At 38.6% G+C, this 15,920-nt stretch overlaps 1 long non-coding RNA gene across 1 annotated transcript; it reads left to right on the forward strand.

Annotated features, from left to right (window-relative positions):
• Window positions 1-226: 226 nt before the first annotated feature.
• On the forward strand, window positions 227-12,276 carry LOC143435461 (uncharacterized). Its single transcript, XR_013105788.1, has 3 exons — window positions 227-337; window positions 5,630-5,753; window positions 11,552-12,276. It is a non-coding gene; the product is annotated as an uncharacterized LOC143435461 (long non-coding RNA).
• The last annotated feature ends 3,644 nt before the right edge of the window (window positions 12,277-15,920 follow it).

The raw sequence follows: 15,920 nt of genomic DNA on the forward strand, positions 1-15,920 counted from the left end.
ACCAGGAACTTATACATACAAAATAAATGATCAGATACATAGGTAAATAAATAAATAAGTACATTAACAAAAATCTATCAATGCCTAGCAGTTCCTGGTGGCATATGCTTAGAGTTGTATAACTGGTGAACTGGAGGATTGTGATTTTTCAGGACAATCTGGGTTATGTAGTGAAACCCTGCCTTAAAACAAATGAAAGCTAAGTAACTAATTAACTAGTGCCTAACCGCATTCCGCATCAGTTAAATAATAATCTTTGGATTTGGAGCCTGAACCCTAATATATGCAGTGTGTACATTTAAAATGCACCAGGTGGCCCCTTGAGATGGCTCAGAAGGTAAGAGTGCCTGGCACATAAACCTGATGACTTCAATTTGTTTCCTAGAAACCACGGTCAAAGGAAAAAACCATTTTCGAAAGTTGTTCTTTGACCTCCACATGAGTATGAAGACACAGGCATGCTCACATCCACACACATGCATATCACACACACAATAGTTCTTTCTTTCTTTCTTTCTTTCTTTCTTTCTTTCTTTCTTTCTTTCTTTCCTTCCTTCCTTCCTTCCTTCCTTCCTTCTTTCTTTCTTTCTTTCTTTCTTTCTTTCTTTCTTTCTTTCTATTTCCTTCCTTCCTTCCTTCCTTCCTTCCTTCCTTCCTTCCTTCCTTCCTTCCTTTCTTTCTTTCTTTTTGGGATTCACTATCTAGACCAGGCTGGCCCTCAACTCACAGAGGTCTACCTGCCTCTGCCTCCTAAGTTCTGGAAATAAAGACTTGTACCACTATGCCTGGCACAATAATAAATTTTAAAAATAAAATTTCCTCAGGCAATAGTGATATTCATTCAGGCTTGAAAGTTGTTTCTCTTTTGTAGCATTCTCTAGACTTGCATCACCCTAAGAACCATGGAGACAGTTACTAAATGTATCAGTCCCCAGAACAAATACAGTGATCTGAACTCAACCGGCAGGAATCTGGAAAATTATACATCTTAAATGTTTCTCTGGACTGCTGCTTGCTTTTTGCCTTTTGATGAGGGAGAATCTACACAAGAAAATGGCCAGCAAAAATGAGCATTCAGATGAGTGATGGAAGTATTTAGTTGCCTTATATGCATGAGACCTTGGGGTCAGTCACCAGAACCACAAAATAGAACGTGAAAAGAGCTAGTTGATGAATCATTGTCTATTGACTGTAAAATAATACATCTGTGCAGAATAGTTTTCATTCAGATCTTAAAACCCTTCTCTTTAATCATTTTGGAGAATATTGTCTTTGCTTTGTTCCATATTTATACACAAGAGTATTATCACAATAATACTTTTATTAACCCTTTCATAATTTCAGACAATATATTTGATCACATTCATCTCCTCCCCCAATTTCTCCTTTATCTTCCCCCACCTCCTCCTTCCTACTCACCCAAATCTATGTCTCCCCACCCACCCTCTGAGTTGTTTGTGTTCCTGGAGTGTGGATGGTATTCCAGCTGCCACACCACTAAAGAAAACTGGAACTGAGTCTTCCTCTCCCAGGAGCAGTCAAATTCCAGTAGCTCCTCAGCTATGGCGTGAGTGGCTCTTGATGTCCACCACACATGGAGAGGGATTTTTTTTTACATTTGTTTTGTCTTCCATAAAAGGGAAACCTCAAGTTCCTCTGCTTGTCTAATTTCCCCTGCACTTCCATGCTGATGTAATCACATTGGTCTGAAAAGTATGCCTGGAAGTCCTCTCTGGGAAAAAAAGTGTACAAATCTTTGTGTTCTTTTTCAATTCTACTACAGATATGTACTAACTTAGTTCACACACACACACACACACACACACACACACACACACACACCAAAATCATGGGCTCTTACTTCAACTGCTTCTTGTTTTCCTGTGGGAGAATCTGAGTTGCAAACCCCACAGTGGCTTGAGGTACTTTGGGGTCTACAACACAAATTCTGTCTGGAAAAGGGAGATGAAATTGTTCCTGGCACTCAGTGGGCCCTACTACTGGCTGTAGCTGAGACAGATGCCCATTCAGAGGGGAGAAGCTGAGTGTTGCCAGAGCTTCTGGGTGGAGTAGTGTTCTGGCTGTTCCCAAGCCACTAACAGTACGGGTGCCATCTTGGGATCTAGAGCTGGTCGAGGTTGCCAGCCTCATGCTAAATGTCAACTGCCTACAGCAAGGACGTTGTCCCTGAGTCTGCATGATCCAGTCCCCAGATAATAGCATCTTGGGTGTCTCCAGACAAATTTCAGTCCTATTACCACTGGCATCCAGCTGTGGGAAGAGATGTTGGGAAATAGGAGGTGGAAACACAGCTGTACCCAAAGAGGAAGAGCGGTAGAAGTATCCAGAAGGATCACCTGCCTCTCTGGATGAAGACTCCAGATTAGGGGAGGATACACTTTCATCCAGGATGCCAGTATTCTTCTCATGGATGGCTTGACGAGAAGGATGCTCCAGTTCCCTGGGGGAAGTTATTCATCTTTCCTAGGACCCCTGAAAGGCCTAGCTAGTCTGATTGGCTGGGCCTGAACAACTCAAGTAGTCTGTGTCCTAGGATAGGGGCCTGTGGCCACATTTCAGTTCCACTGGAGCTTCTTTGGTTTCCCTTTGCAATTCGCCCTCTCTGGTTCTGAAACCGCATATGGACTCAGGACTCTGGAATACGGATCAGTTTGGCTAGTTCTTCTGTGACGTAAGTATTTGGATATGGGTTCTTTTCAAAGGCCTGAATAAGAACCTGGTATTGATCACTGTCAAATTTGGTCCTCTTTGGGCTCCAGATTCCAGGTGATGTAACACAGCTGTGGTTGGCTGTGTTCTTGTGGCTGATCAAGTGTCTCCGTAGGATCAAATTTGTTCTTAGGCTGCTAACTTTGGATATTTTAAATTTTAATATTTGATATTTAATATTTTAAAACCCAAGGATCCAGGTGTGGTAATGCACAACTATAATTCTAATACTCAGGAGGCTTGAGGAGGGAAGATCCTGAATTTAAGGAAAGCCTGGGTAGCAGACTGAGTTGTAACGCAGCCTGAGCTACAGAGGACTTATCTCAAAATAATCAAAGAAATCGGCTGGGTGTGGTAGATCGTGCCTCATTCCTAGTACTTTTTCACAGGCAGGACTTCCAGACATACTTTTCAGAGCAATGTGATTACATCAGTATGGAAGTGCAGGGGAAATTAGACAAGCAGAGGAGCTTGAGGTTTCCCTTTTATGGAAGACAAGAAAAAAATCATGTAAAAAAAATCCCTCTCCTGTGAGAGGTGGGCATGAAGAGCCACTCACTCCATAACCGAGAGAGAGGCTACTGTGATTTGATTGCCTCCAGGATGGGAATAGTCAGTTCCAGTTTTCTTTCACGGGAGGCTGAGGCAGGAGGACTGTTGTGATTTCCAGGCTAGCCTGAGCTACAGAACAAGCCCTTAACTCCAAAATCTGAAAAAAAGCAAGACAAAATAACCTCGTTGGTGCCAAAGAAACAAAACTCACAAAGGAACAATGATAAAGACATCTTTTTACAAGATGGAGTTATCCTGTAGAGGGAGAACCTGTCTTCTCTCAGGCTACTCGAGTTTCTTATGGTTCTGAGGGAAGTTTATAAATTTGACTTGGATGAGTGGATTCTGCAACTGACTCCTTAGCTCAAGTATTCTCAAGTATTCAGTGTCAGAGGACCAGCAAGAACCAGTTTTTCTTGATTTGATCATCTTGCACTTAGGATAAAAGCTTTGTAAATAAAGTATCATTTCCTTATGAAGTGTAAGAAAGCAAATAGATGGTCAAGGAGGGGTTCAAATGCCTTACCTTGGAATGCAAACTAGAAAGTAGATTATGGGAAACCACAGTGGTGAAGCAAAACCTCCCTGAAGAAAATGTGTGCTTAAATCCAACTTTCTCTCTTTCTCTTTTTAAAATACTTCTTTTTTTGAGATTCTAACTACAGCATTCGCCCTTCCTCCCTCCAAAGCCTCCCATAGATCTGTCCTTACTCTTTTCAATTCATAGCCCTTGTTTTCAAAAATTGTTCTTACATACATATATGTGTATACATACATTTCCCTAAATATATAAATACAACCTGCTCAGTCTGTATAATGTTACTTATATGTATGTTTTCAGAGTTGACCACTTAGCTATGGAAAACCAACTGATGGGCTTCTTCCTGAGTAAGATTATTTCTCCTGCTCCCAGCATTCTTTAGTTGCCTGTCGTTCTTTGAGTTGGGTTGAGAGACCTCATGAACTCTGGATGTCATTATATCTCCTAACTAACATTTAAAACAGTCTACATGTATTTATTATGAGTATTTAAATATTATTTATAATTATAGTACAAGTCATACCTGTGAGATGTGAAAGCTAAAAGAAATAGAAAGTAATCTGTATCCCCCCCCAAAAAAAACAATTTTCAAAAGTCACAGTATGCAATTATAAGAAATTAATTTGTTATTGACTATATATTATACAATGGCTTATCTATTAACAAAAACAGAAATGAGTCCATTGAAGGTTGCCATCTAATTAAAAAGACAATACCAATAAATCACTAACTTAGTTGAAAAAAGTTCAACCTTTTCTCTTATGGTGAAACAGTAAGAATGCAGTTCATGTTACATTGTAACTTACTGTCTGCTCATTCCTTTTCCAGTTAGAGATATATGGAAGTTGTCCAACTACTTAGCCTTTTGGCTAAGCTTTATTAATGTTTTTGCTAATAAATGCTTAATATCTGACTTATAACAAATAAATATTTTCTTAATATTCTAGTGATCAGCTGGACATGATGGCACATACCTGTGGAGGCAAGAGAATCAGAAGTTCAAAGCTAGCTTTGGCTACAAACTGAATTTGAGGCCAAATGGGGCCAAATTACATAAGAGTCTGTTTGAAGAAACCCCAAACCCAATAGACACATCACACATAACTTTAATCTCAGAATCTGAAAGGCAGAGGGAAGAGGAAAAAGATGTTTGAAAATTTGTGGTCAGGCAGGGTTACAAAATGAGATCCTATCTTAAATAAATAAAACCAATCCAAAAAAACCCCAAAAAACAAAAACCAAAAACAAAAATAGTAAACTTATTCTAGTAAGAGGTAGAATATGAGATTAGTATGCTGGGTCAGACCTAACATCTTAACACTTTCGAGGCTAAGCCCAATCTGGACAAAACAGTGAGTTCCACTCCAGCCAGAGCTACAGTATGAGATTCTTATCTTTAAAAAGATTCAGTAGAAGTAGAATAGAATCTCATCTAAGGTGTATATTTCAGGAGTGGGCCACGTTTGTGAGGCCTTAGGTTCCATTAACATCACTGTTAAACATTATAAAAAGTAGATTATTTTTAGCTTAAATGAATATGTCCTTCTTTCCTCCTCTCTACCTCTCTCTCTCCCTCCCTTTCTCCATCCCTTGCTTCTTTCCTTTCTGAGGTGGGTTGAATGAGATGTCCCCCATAGTCTTATTCACTTGAATACTTGGTCTGCAGTTCAAGGCACTGTATTCGTAGGTTTATAATGTGTGGTCTTGTTGGAGGAAGTATGCCACTGGAGAAGTCTTTGAGGTTTCAAAAGCCATGTGCTCTTGAATAGCTCAGTTACTCTCTCTGCCTCCTGTTTGTGGTTCTAGATGTAAGCTCTTAACTCGATGGTCCAGATGCCACTTCTGCCTGTTGCCATGGTTGCCCACAATGGGGTGATGGTGATGTACACTTATCCTTCTGGAACTCTAAGCCCTTCAAACCATCCTTCTAGTAAGTATCCTTGGTCACTGTGGCAGTAAAAAAAAGTACTGATATACATCCTTTATTTTTATGGTTTTGGGGATTAAATCTGGGCCTTCATGCATTAAGAGATGAACATCCTACAGCTGAGACACATACTTAGCCCTTTTTATGTTTTTATTTTTTGAAACAAAATTTTAATAAGTTACTCAGTCTGGCTTCAAAGTCTCTAGGTTATTGGAGAAGGCCTTTAACTTGTGATCCTCCTGACTTTGGTTGTGTTAGACAATGTCTCATATAAATCATGTTGACTATTAACTCACTATATGTGTAGCTGAGGATAACTTTCAATGCCTGACCACAAGTCTCCACATCCCAAATGTACAGATTACAGGCTTTCATCATTATGCCTATGCCTCGTTTTATTTTGATGAATAGGACATTAGCAATTTTGACACAGAGGCTTAAAATATTTATTTGGGTTAGGAGAATTGTCCTCTCAGTACCATTATTATTTCATTTACTTGCTAGTCAAGTTGTTTATTTTTCCTTATTACCCTGGTCAAACACAAGACATGTGAATGAGGCTACTGGATCTCTGTCAATATCTACTGTAGTCCCCAACCTTCCTAATGCTGTGACCCTTTAATACAGTTCTTCATTTTGTGGTGACCCCCCCAAGCATAAAATTATTTTTTTGTTGCTACTTCATAAATTTAATTTTTGCTACTGTCATAAATCATAATGTGAATATTTTTGGAGCTAGAAGTTTGCCAAAGGAGTTGAGCCACAGGTTGAGAACATCTTCTATAGACAAATGAGCAATTCCAGATGCGATCAGCCTAGCCTGGTCCAAGCCAGAAAATGGCACCTACAGAATTGTGAACTAAAGAACTTGCTACTATCTGAAAACACAGGTCAGATGTGATAATGGATGCCTGTAACCCCAGCACTTGTGAAGTGAAGGCAGAAAAAATCAGGATTTCAAGGATTGTCTGGACTATATGAGACCCTTTATCTATAAACAAAACCAAAAAAACACCCACTCAATCAATTAATTAATTAATAGCAAACTAAATCAAACAAAACCCCTACATCACACAGTTCTGGAATGGTTTGCTATGCAGCAATTTGGAAGCAATACACTGCAAAATTCTGGGATTCCCTCCCCCACTTAAATGGGTCTTTTCTATTTCTACAAAACACATCTGATCATACCCTTTTGTTAATTAATGCCTTTGTGGTTGCTCAGTGATAGAGACATTTTTCTTTGAAGGTGTCCTTATTTTTTCTATCTTTTTACGGACACAAACTTTCTCAGTTCTGCTTTGTATCTCTTTAGCACGCCAATGCTGGCTTTAAAAATTCTATCCAAGGGCTAGAAACAACTGAAGTGTTAAGAGCGCTTACTCTGGAATCATGAGGATTAGAGTTCAGACACCCAGCACCAACATAACATAACAATCCAGGAGTCTCTGAAAATGCCTGTAACTAATTCTTGAAAGCTAGAGATGGGAGGATGTCTAGAGCTTTCTTGCTTCTAGCACAGCTGAGTAAGTAGAAATCCAAGGTTCAGAGAGAGACTCTGACTCAAAGGAATAAGAGGATGATGGAGGATACTCAATATTGTCTTCTAGTTTCTGCCCAAGCATACAAGCATGTGCACTCTGCACACACATACACATGTGGATAAACACACACACAAAGGAATAAACAAATTAATTAATTAAAAGTTCTACTTGAGTATTTCTATAGTTTAATACAACAAAAGTTAATGAAAGTTAATTGTAAGCAAAGCTGACACAAGTAGATTGTTGACTTTTGTTATTTCCTATTTTATAACTCGACAGTCTATATCTTCCTTTGATACATATACAGTTTTTTTTTTCAATTTTTGTTTTTTTTTTGGGGGGGACACAGTTTCAAGTAAGACAGGCTAGCCTCTAACTTGCTATGTAGTCCATGATGACCTTGAACTTTGTCTTCTCCATCCTGTCCCTCACCAGAGCTGTCTGGGACTATGGCCATGTTCTACTAAATCTAGTTTATTTACTGTTGGGATTAAATCCATGGACTCTTGATGCAAGACTCTTCAAACTGAGTCACATTCCTTGCTCCCTGTTCATTTTTTGATACAGTGTATCATAATTTAGCCCAGGCTGGCCATAAACTTTGGATTTCCCTGTTACTACATTCAGCTTTACACTACATTTTTAAAATGTTGTTTTATTTTTGATATTTCCAATTTTTATTGACTAGTATGAATATAAATTTTTCATCATTTTTTTCTAAGCATGCTATGTTAAAAAACTTGCATATAACATATAGACCATATTTCCCTTAGTTTTCTAGTTGTGGAGTTAAAAAAAACCTAGGCCCAAATCTCTACTACCCATTCTTATGCATAATCTTGGGCAAAATAATGTTTCTCACTGTGATTGTTTTGTACACACACACAGAGTAATATGTGTGTGCATGTGTCTAACTCTGTAACCCAAACTTCCCTTGAATTTCTACATACCCCTTCTACACACACCTCTCTCAGCTGTTGAAATTATAGGCCTGGAATTCTCTCTGAAAGCCAAGCTTTATTTTTTAAAATTTTATTTTTTAAAAGAACTGTACTTGCATGAAATGTAAAACAGTATGCATGAGGCCCTGGGTTCTATCTTTGCACAGGACAAAAATCTATTCATCAATGAAGTTTATGAGAGTAGCTTCACTCATGTTAGAACCAAAAAAGAAAATCCCTCAAGGTTTTTTTTTTTTTTTCATCTGAACATGAGGCTCTATTTGCAGAAAATATTTTATTTCTATGATTTCTATTGCTGTGATGAAAACACATCACAGTTTAATAATAAATTTCAATTATATTTTCATGGTTGCATTACAAAAATCAAACATTTTAGTCTACATTATACATGTACTAGAGTGTACTGGTTGGTTTTGTGTGTCAATCTAACACAAGCTAGAGTCATCAGAGAGGAGGAAGCCACAACTGAGAAAATGTTCCATATAGTGGAGATGCAGGCAACTCTGCAGGACATTTTCTCAATTAGTGATCAATGGGGGAGGGCCCAGCCCACTGCACTTGGTACCTTCCCTGGGCTGATGGTCTTGGATCCTATAAGAAAACATGATGACCAGGCCAGTAAGCAGCACCCCTCCATGTCCTCTGCATCAGTTCATGCCTCCAGGTTCCTGCCCTGGTTGAGTTCCTGTCCTGACTTTCTTCAATGATGTACTATGATGTGGAAGTATAAGTCAAATAAACCTTTTCCTCCCCAACTTGCTTTTTGTCATGGTATTTTCATCACAGCAATAGAAATCATAGAAATAAAATATTTTCTGCAAATAGAGCCTCATGTTCAGATGAAAAAAAACCTTGAGGGATTTTCTTTTTTGGTTCTAACATGAGTGAAGGTACTCTTATAAACTTAATTGATGAATAGATTTTTGTCCTCTTAAACAGCATACATCCCTGTGGGGAGAACATTTGGAGTGGTTAGGAAAGAAAGGATTATCTTCCTGGTCAGCTAGATTAGCCATTAACCCTAGAGATAAATGTTGCAGGCAAATTGATCACGATGCTGTGTACACTTATAATACCAGCATTTGGTCAAAGTGCTGAGAATAAGTGACTGTTGAGTGCCTAGGCCTAAATGAGACATCTACATTACCTCCTCCAAGGCCAAAAAATCATTGCAGAAGAGGAGGCAGAAAGACAGTAAGAGCCATAGAATGGGGGAAGTGCTGTGGAACCCCCATCTTGGGAACATAACATGTACAATAGCAGTTGCAACAACCTGCATAAAGTGTTCACATTACATGTTTTGGAAGAAGAAGGGGGACAGCAGTAAGTGAAGGGGTAAGGATGTAATGGAGCATGAGTATAATCATAATACACTGTATGCATGCCATTATTCAATTACATAAATATTGTGAAGCTAAATTGTATTCTATAAATAAGTAACAAATATTTTCAAGAAACAAAAACAGCTTGATGACACTATTTTTAATTCTCTATTGCTTTGTGAGACAATTCTACTCGGCTAAGTTCCAGTTTCTTCTTTACAAGCCTCACATGGTTTTGGTGGCCCTAAGCCTCTCTAGGGATCCATAAGACAAATTCCCTTCTGATGTCTACACATATGCCATGCCATATACTCATTCCCCCAACACACACACAGAGAGAGAGAGAGAGAGAGAGAGAGAGAGAGAGAGAGAGAGAGAGAGAGAGAGAGAGAGGAAGAGAAGAGGAGAGGAGAAGAGAGAGAGGAGAGATATATTTAAAAACCACAAAATAAAAACAAACTGAAAACAAAATAGATTTACACTTCTTATGAATATGAGAGTTTGCATTCATATCTAAGCACCATATACATGCCTGGTGCCTGAGGAAGCCAGAAGATGGTTCAGATCCCCTAGAATGGGAGTTACAGAAGGTTATGAGCTGCCATGTAGGTTCTTAGACACAAACCTGTATTCTCTGAAGAGTAGCATATTCCCTTAACCACTGAGCCATCTCTGCAGTTCCTCTATTTCCTTCTTGATATTCATAATTTAACCTAGGGCCTTGAAAAAAATTGAACAAATGTTTGGCTATCAAGCTGTATTTTTATTTTCTTCTGGGTTCATGTTTAAGAGCTGTTCAGTAAATGTTTATAATGCAGCCTATAAATTCATATCAACAACTTGATGACAGAAAATAAATATTTTCTCAAATTTCTGGATATAGGATTAGTGAGTTGGTTAAATAGGTAAAGGTTTTTGGTCCAAACCTGATTATCAAAACAGACAGAGTCAAACTAAATAAAAGTACACAAAGTCCAGAGAAGCAACTTCCACAAGTTGTCCTCTGACTTCCCCTATATGCCATGATGTGTGCACACTCTTCACACACATGCGCATACACAATACATACATTCATACACACAAACACATATACATACGTACATACATACATGCATACATTAATAAATGTAAAAATACAAAGTGTGGGGTGCACAACAGTATTTGAACTATTTGGAACCCTTGGTCTGCAACTCCACCGTCCAACAGCAGGTTGGAAGAGAAACACATGGCAGGAAGGCACTATTGTTGGAAGACAGTCCAGGAATAGAGCCGTGTAAGAATTCTGAGTACCTACAAGAAAACTCTAGGAAAATAAGACAAGAATCTTGTGATCTCCATTTCTTCAAAATATAGAATTGTTTCTGGAATGTGCTTGCAGGCTCTTCTGGGTGTAGCAGATAGGAGTGAGTTTATTTCAGTTGTTGTTCATATGCCTCTGTGAAAAGAAAAAACCAGTTTTTACCATGTGAGGCTTGTCCTTGTGATTATACACTTTGCTTAGTTGCCTCTTCTTACCTCTCCGAGTATTGTCCAGTGCTCTGAATAAAGTTGGCTAGTGCATGGGACTTTAGTCGGCCTCAGTTTTACACCCACTCTCTCAGGTTCATGCTGCCAACTAGAGAGGCAAACAACTACCACCTTTGGTTGTGAAGGTTGACTGGACTCATTCTTTGCCTTATGGTTTTGGGTTATCTAAATATACAGAGGCAAGATGTTAAACAGAATTGAAACCACATTTTATCTCAATATACAATTGATTTTAGCCTGTTGGTTCAGTGTAACATTTTCATGTAACTTAGTTCTATACAGAGGCAGCAACAGCAGATAGATACCAACAGATTCAAATTTCCCCTTTCATTTTAAAATTAATACCAGTTTATGACAGAGGAAATTAAGGCATTATCTTGGCTTAAGGAGCAGATATCTATTTCTATTTCTTTTTCTTTCTTATTTTTGTTTGTTTGTTTTTTTAGGTTTTGGGGTGGTTTCCCCACTTAGCCTTGACAGTCCTGGAAGTCACTCCGTAGACCATGCTGCCTCAAACTCAGGAATTCAGAGAGATCTGCCTCTGCCTTCCATGTGCTGGGGTTAAAGGCGAGTACCACCACCACCTGGCATAGCTCTGTTTCTTAAAAGCTGGCAATCAAACCAGAGGAGAGACAAGAGTGAAAATCTAAAACCAGGGCAAAGGGAAGTGAATTTTCTCAAAACATCTTCACAAGAAACAAACATTAAGCCGGAAACTAAGTACAGGCCAGTAATCCCAGAACTGGAAGTCCAGCAGAGACAAGAGGACAATGTCAGCCCTGGCTACATAGGAGATCTTTGGCTCAAACAAAACAATATACACACTGTCCTCTTAGCCAAACAGTCACCATCTATGAGAGTCCAGTTGCATTCCCTTGAAAAAGGATTAGCCCAGCTGGTTTTGTTGATTATTTCCATTATGCAGAGGGGAGGGGAGGAATGAGTCCCCCACTTGAGTACCCATCTTCTCACTACTTCCTGTTGTAAGCAAGTCTGCCTAAATTATGTGTGGCCTCAAGAAGGGGCCAGACTACATAAGCCAGGGGAGACTATGCAACTATGGGGAATTCCTCTTCCATGCTGGGTGGGGCTTTTTTTTTCAGTGTGGTCTTTGGGGGAGGAGCACCCCACACCTCTGTAAGGAAGCCCAATAAACTCATTGCTTCTTCAAAGTGAACTTTGGTTAAATAGTGGTTTGATGTTGGGTCCTTAGAGGTAAGGGGTGCATGTTGCTTACCTCTGCACTGGAAGGAATTTTAGCACACACACACACACACACACACACACACACACATACACAGAGAGACAGAGAGAGACAGAGAGACAGAGAGAGAGACAGAGAGAGACAGAGAGACAGAGACAGACAGACAGACAGAGACAGAGAAACAGAGACAGAGAGACAGACAGAGACAGAAATAGATCTTGCTATGCATTCTCGGGCTGAACTTTAATTTAGAGTTGATGATAGGGATTTAAGTTTTGATGAAGGAATATTTGCTGATTAAGGCAGATTGCATCAAGGAAAAGAAAAAGATGGCAATTAGAAAGAAAAAGCCCAGTGGCCAGAGAGATGAAGGTGAACATGCTAGCCATGCATTTTGATGACTCATTTTGTGCCTGAAATCCACGTATAAAATTAGAAGTGGTCCCAGCACTTCTACAGTGAGATAGGAGGCAGGACTGGTGAATTGATGGGAAGCTCACAGACAGGCTAGGTTGGAGCTATTCAGCCAGCTCAGCAGCAGAGCAAGAAGAGAGGTCTTGCCTTCACAAAGTAGAAGGCAAGAATTGACTCTCAAAAGTTAACCTCTGACCTTTACACAAGTTCCCACATTAACACATATAAAATTTTAAAAAGTTTGAAAAAAACAGAAAGCAGAAGCCAATGACTATGACTACATTCATGTTATTCCTTAGACATGCAAGCACTTGCTTTGCTCTGTCTGATTGATTCCAAATAAAGGGTGGTGTCCAATAAAGATGATGTATGCTGAATACTGTACATGGTTTTAATTATGAAATATATATATATATATATATATATATATATAATTAAATTCAATTTTCTACTTACATTTATATAATATTTTATTTAAAGTTATGTTCCAATCAAAAGAATTTTGAAATGCTTCAGATGCTTTACAAATGCAGCAATCATTGGATAATTTGATACTGAAATGAAATCTCTATGAGGAGGCAAATGGGAGTTAACCAAGAGCAAACAGTACACATTATAATCAATTATATCTTAAATAACAAAACCTCTAGTGCACAAGAAGCTATTACAGCTGCATACAAATTCAGAATGCTGTGCTTAGTAAAACAATTGTAATCTGTCATCCTGTCCTCCAGATAAGCAGTCCTGTCCCAGAGCTTACCTTATGGAGTTCTTTAGTATGAATTGAACCTATGGAGTATAATTAATAATTTTAAGTGTTATATTAATTTTATAGGACATATAACATGTCCCTAAATTCTAACATGTTCATGTTAATTTTGTAGAATGCAATTAAAATGAATCTTCCATAGTAGAAATAGTAGGAACTAAAATGTTATATTATAGTATGGTAATTATGACTTCAGAAAATAGTAATTATAAATTTACTAAGATAAACCTTGAAAATGAATATAGGAAAATGAGACTGTAGTTTAAAAGATGTTAGGTCATTCACTATTGTAAAAAGGCTTATTTTTACATCATTATGTTAAACCATATAGGAACTAATGATTTTTTTCTGGTTTACTTTTTTAGAGGCTCAAATCTAATTCAGTTATAAATGACTCTGGTCTTTAGTATGAACTTGGAAGGCACTGGTGGCTATTTGTAGCGATCAGGGATAAGATGAGTTAGATGAGAATTTTATTTCAAAAAACTGAGTTGAGTGATGCTCTAATGATGAGGTTGTGACTTGTGAACAGAAGATAAATATTTGACATTAGTTATGTGAAATAGGCAAGTGTTCATAAATGAAATTTTAATGATCACAAAAGAAAACACAAAGATAGGATATATATATCCATATATATGTATGTATATATATGTATATATACATATATGTGTGTGTATATATGGATATATATATATACATATATATTCATATATATACATATATACATACACCCAAGTCATCCAGAGAAGAAAGTTGGAAAATGTGGCAAGTGATAATGAGTTTACCAAAATAAGATGCTATTGTAAAGAAAGACCAGGAAACTCAATGAAAGAAATATCGTTAATAGGAAACCAAGGAAAGAGATTAATAATAAGTGGGAGGTAGGAAAATAGCTAGTGATGTTCAGTGACACAAAACCATCTAGGTGGTGCTGATGGTGCAAAGATATTCTTAAAGAAGGGATGCATCAACAAAACCTTGATTTGATATATCACTATTGAATCATCCACACACCAGAAATTAATGGGGTTGTTAAAAAGGACACAAAGTCAATGTGCTGACACATTTATGATGTTAGAAATGGCCAGTCATATAGCATGTACCTGTATTTCAAGTACTAGAGAGGCTGAAGCAGGAAGATCAGGAGTTCAAGACCAGTTTCAGCTCTGTAAGTGTTTGAAGGCATCCTGTATTATATGACATTCTGTCCTACAAAAAGCTGCTCTTGGTGTTCTTGACTGTTATCTCAGTACTCGGGAGGTAGAAGTGGGGGAGGATTAGGAGTTTTAGGTCAGCCTTGAGCTTTGACTAACTACATAGTGAGTTCAAAGCCACCCTGGGTTATGAGAGGCCCTTTCTCCACGAAGAGAGTTGGTTGAGCAGGGTTTAATAGAGGGGTAAAAGGCAGGAGAATATATGTAATTCATATTGAAAAAGAAGATACATCTAATCTTTGGAATGGATACTCCAGAAGGTGACAATAGCTAAACATACCTCATGGCTATTTCTTAGCATTTAGCAGGCTGTGTCAGGAGGATTGCTATGACTTTGGGTTTATGCTGGGCTACGGAGTGAGTTCCAGGACAGCCTGTTTCAAAATTGCTCAAAATAGCAACTAAAACAAATTTCAGCCATAATGGGTGCCTCTGGGAAAGCAGAACTGTGAGATAGAAGACGGAGAAAAGTTCGGTTTCTTTACATCTTTTTGTATCATTTGCAGACATTTTTATTACATACATGTCTTAGTTACTTTTCTGATGCTAGGATAAAACACCGTGATCAAAAGTGACCCATGGAAAAGTTTGTTTGGGCTTATGATTTTGAAGGGCTGAGAATTCATCATGGTAAAAGGAGGTATGGAAGCAGGCAGGCATGGCAGCCAGAGGAGAAAGCTAAGAAGTCTTATCTCCAACCACAAGCCCGAAGCAGAGAAAGCAAATTGCACAGGGGATGAGATGGCACTTTCTTTTTAAAAATTATTTATTTGGTCATTTTACCTTCCAATTTTGTCCCCCAGTCCCTCCTCTCCTCCCAGTCACACCCTTAAAAACTTCTTCCCCCATCCTTCCCTCCCCTTCTCCTTAGAAGACAATCCTCGAGTACCATCGTGCCCTGGGACATCCAGTCTCAGTACGGTTAAAGCACATCTTTTCCCACTGAAGCCCAACGAAGCAGTCCAGTTAGTGGAAGGGGATCCAACAGCAGAGAACAGAGTCAGAGATGGCCTCCGCTCCATTTGTGAGGGGACCGACATAAAGACCAAATTGCACTTCTGCTACAAATGTGTAGGGAGTCTAGGTCCAGCTCATACATGCTCTATGGTTGGTGTTTCTGTCTCTGTGAGCCCATGGGCCCAGGTTAGTTGATTCTGTAGGTCTTCTTGTGGTGTCCTTGACTCCTCCAGCTCACTCAGTTCTATCTCCCA

Source organism: Arvicanthis niloticus, chromosome X, assembly GCF_011762505.2.
Source record: "Arvicanthis niloticus isolate mArvNil1 chromosome X, mArvNil1.pat.X, whole genome shotgun sequence".
Classification (NCBI taxonomy): Eukaryota; Metazoa; Chordata; class Mammalia; order Rodentia; family Muridae; genus Arvicanthis; species Arvicanthis niloticus.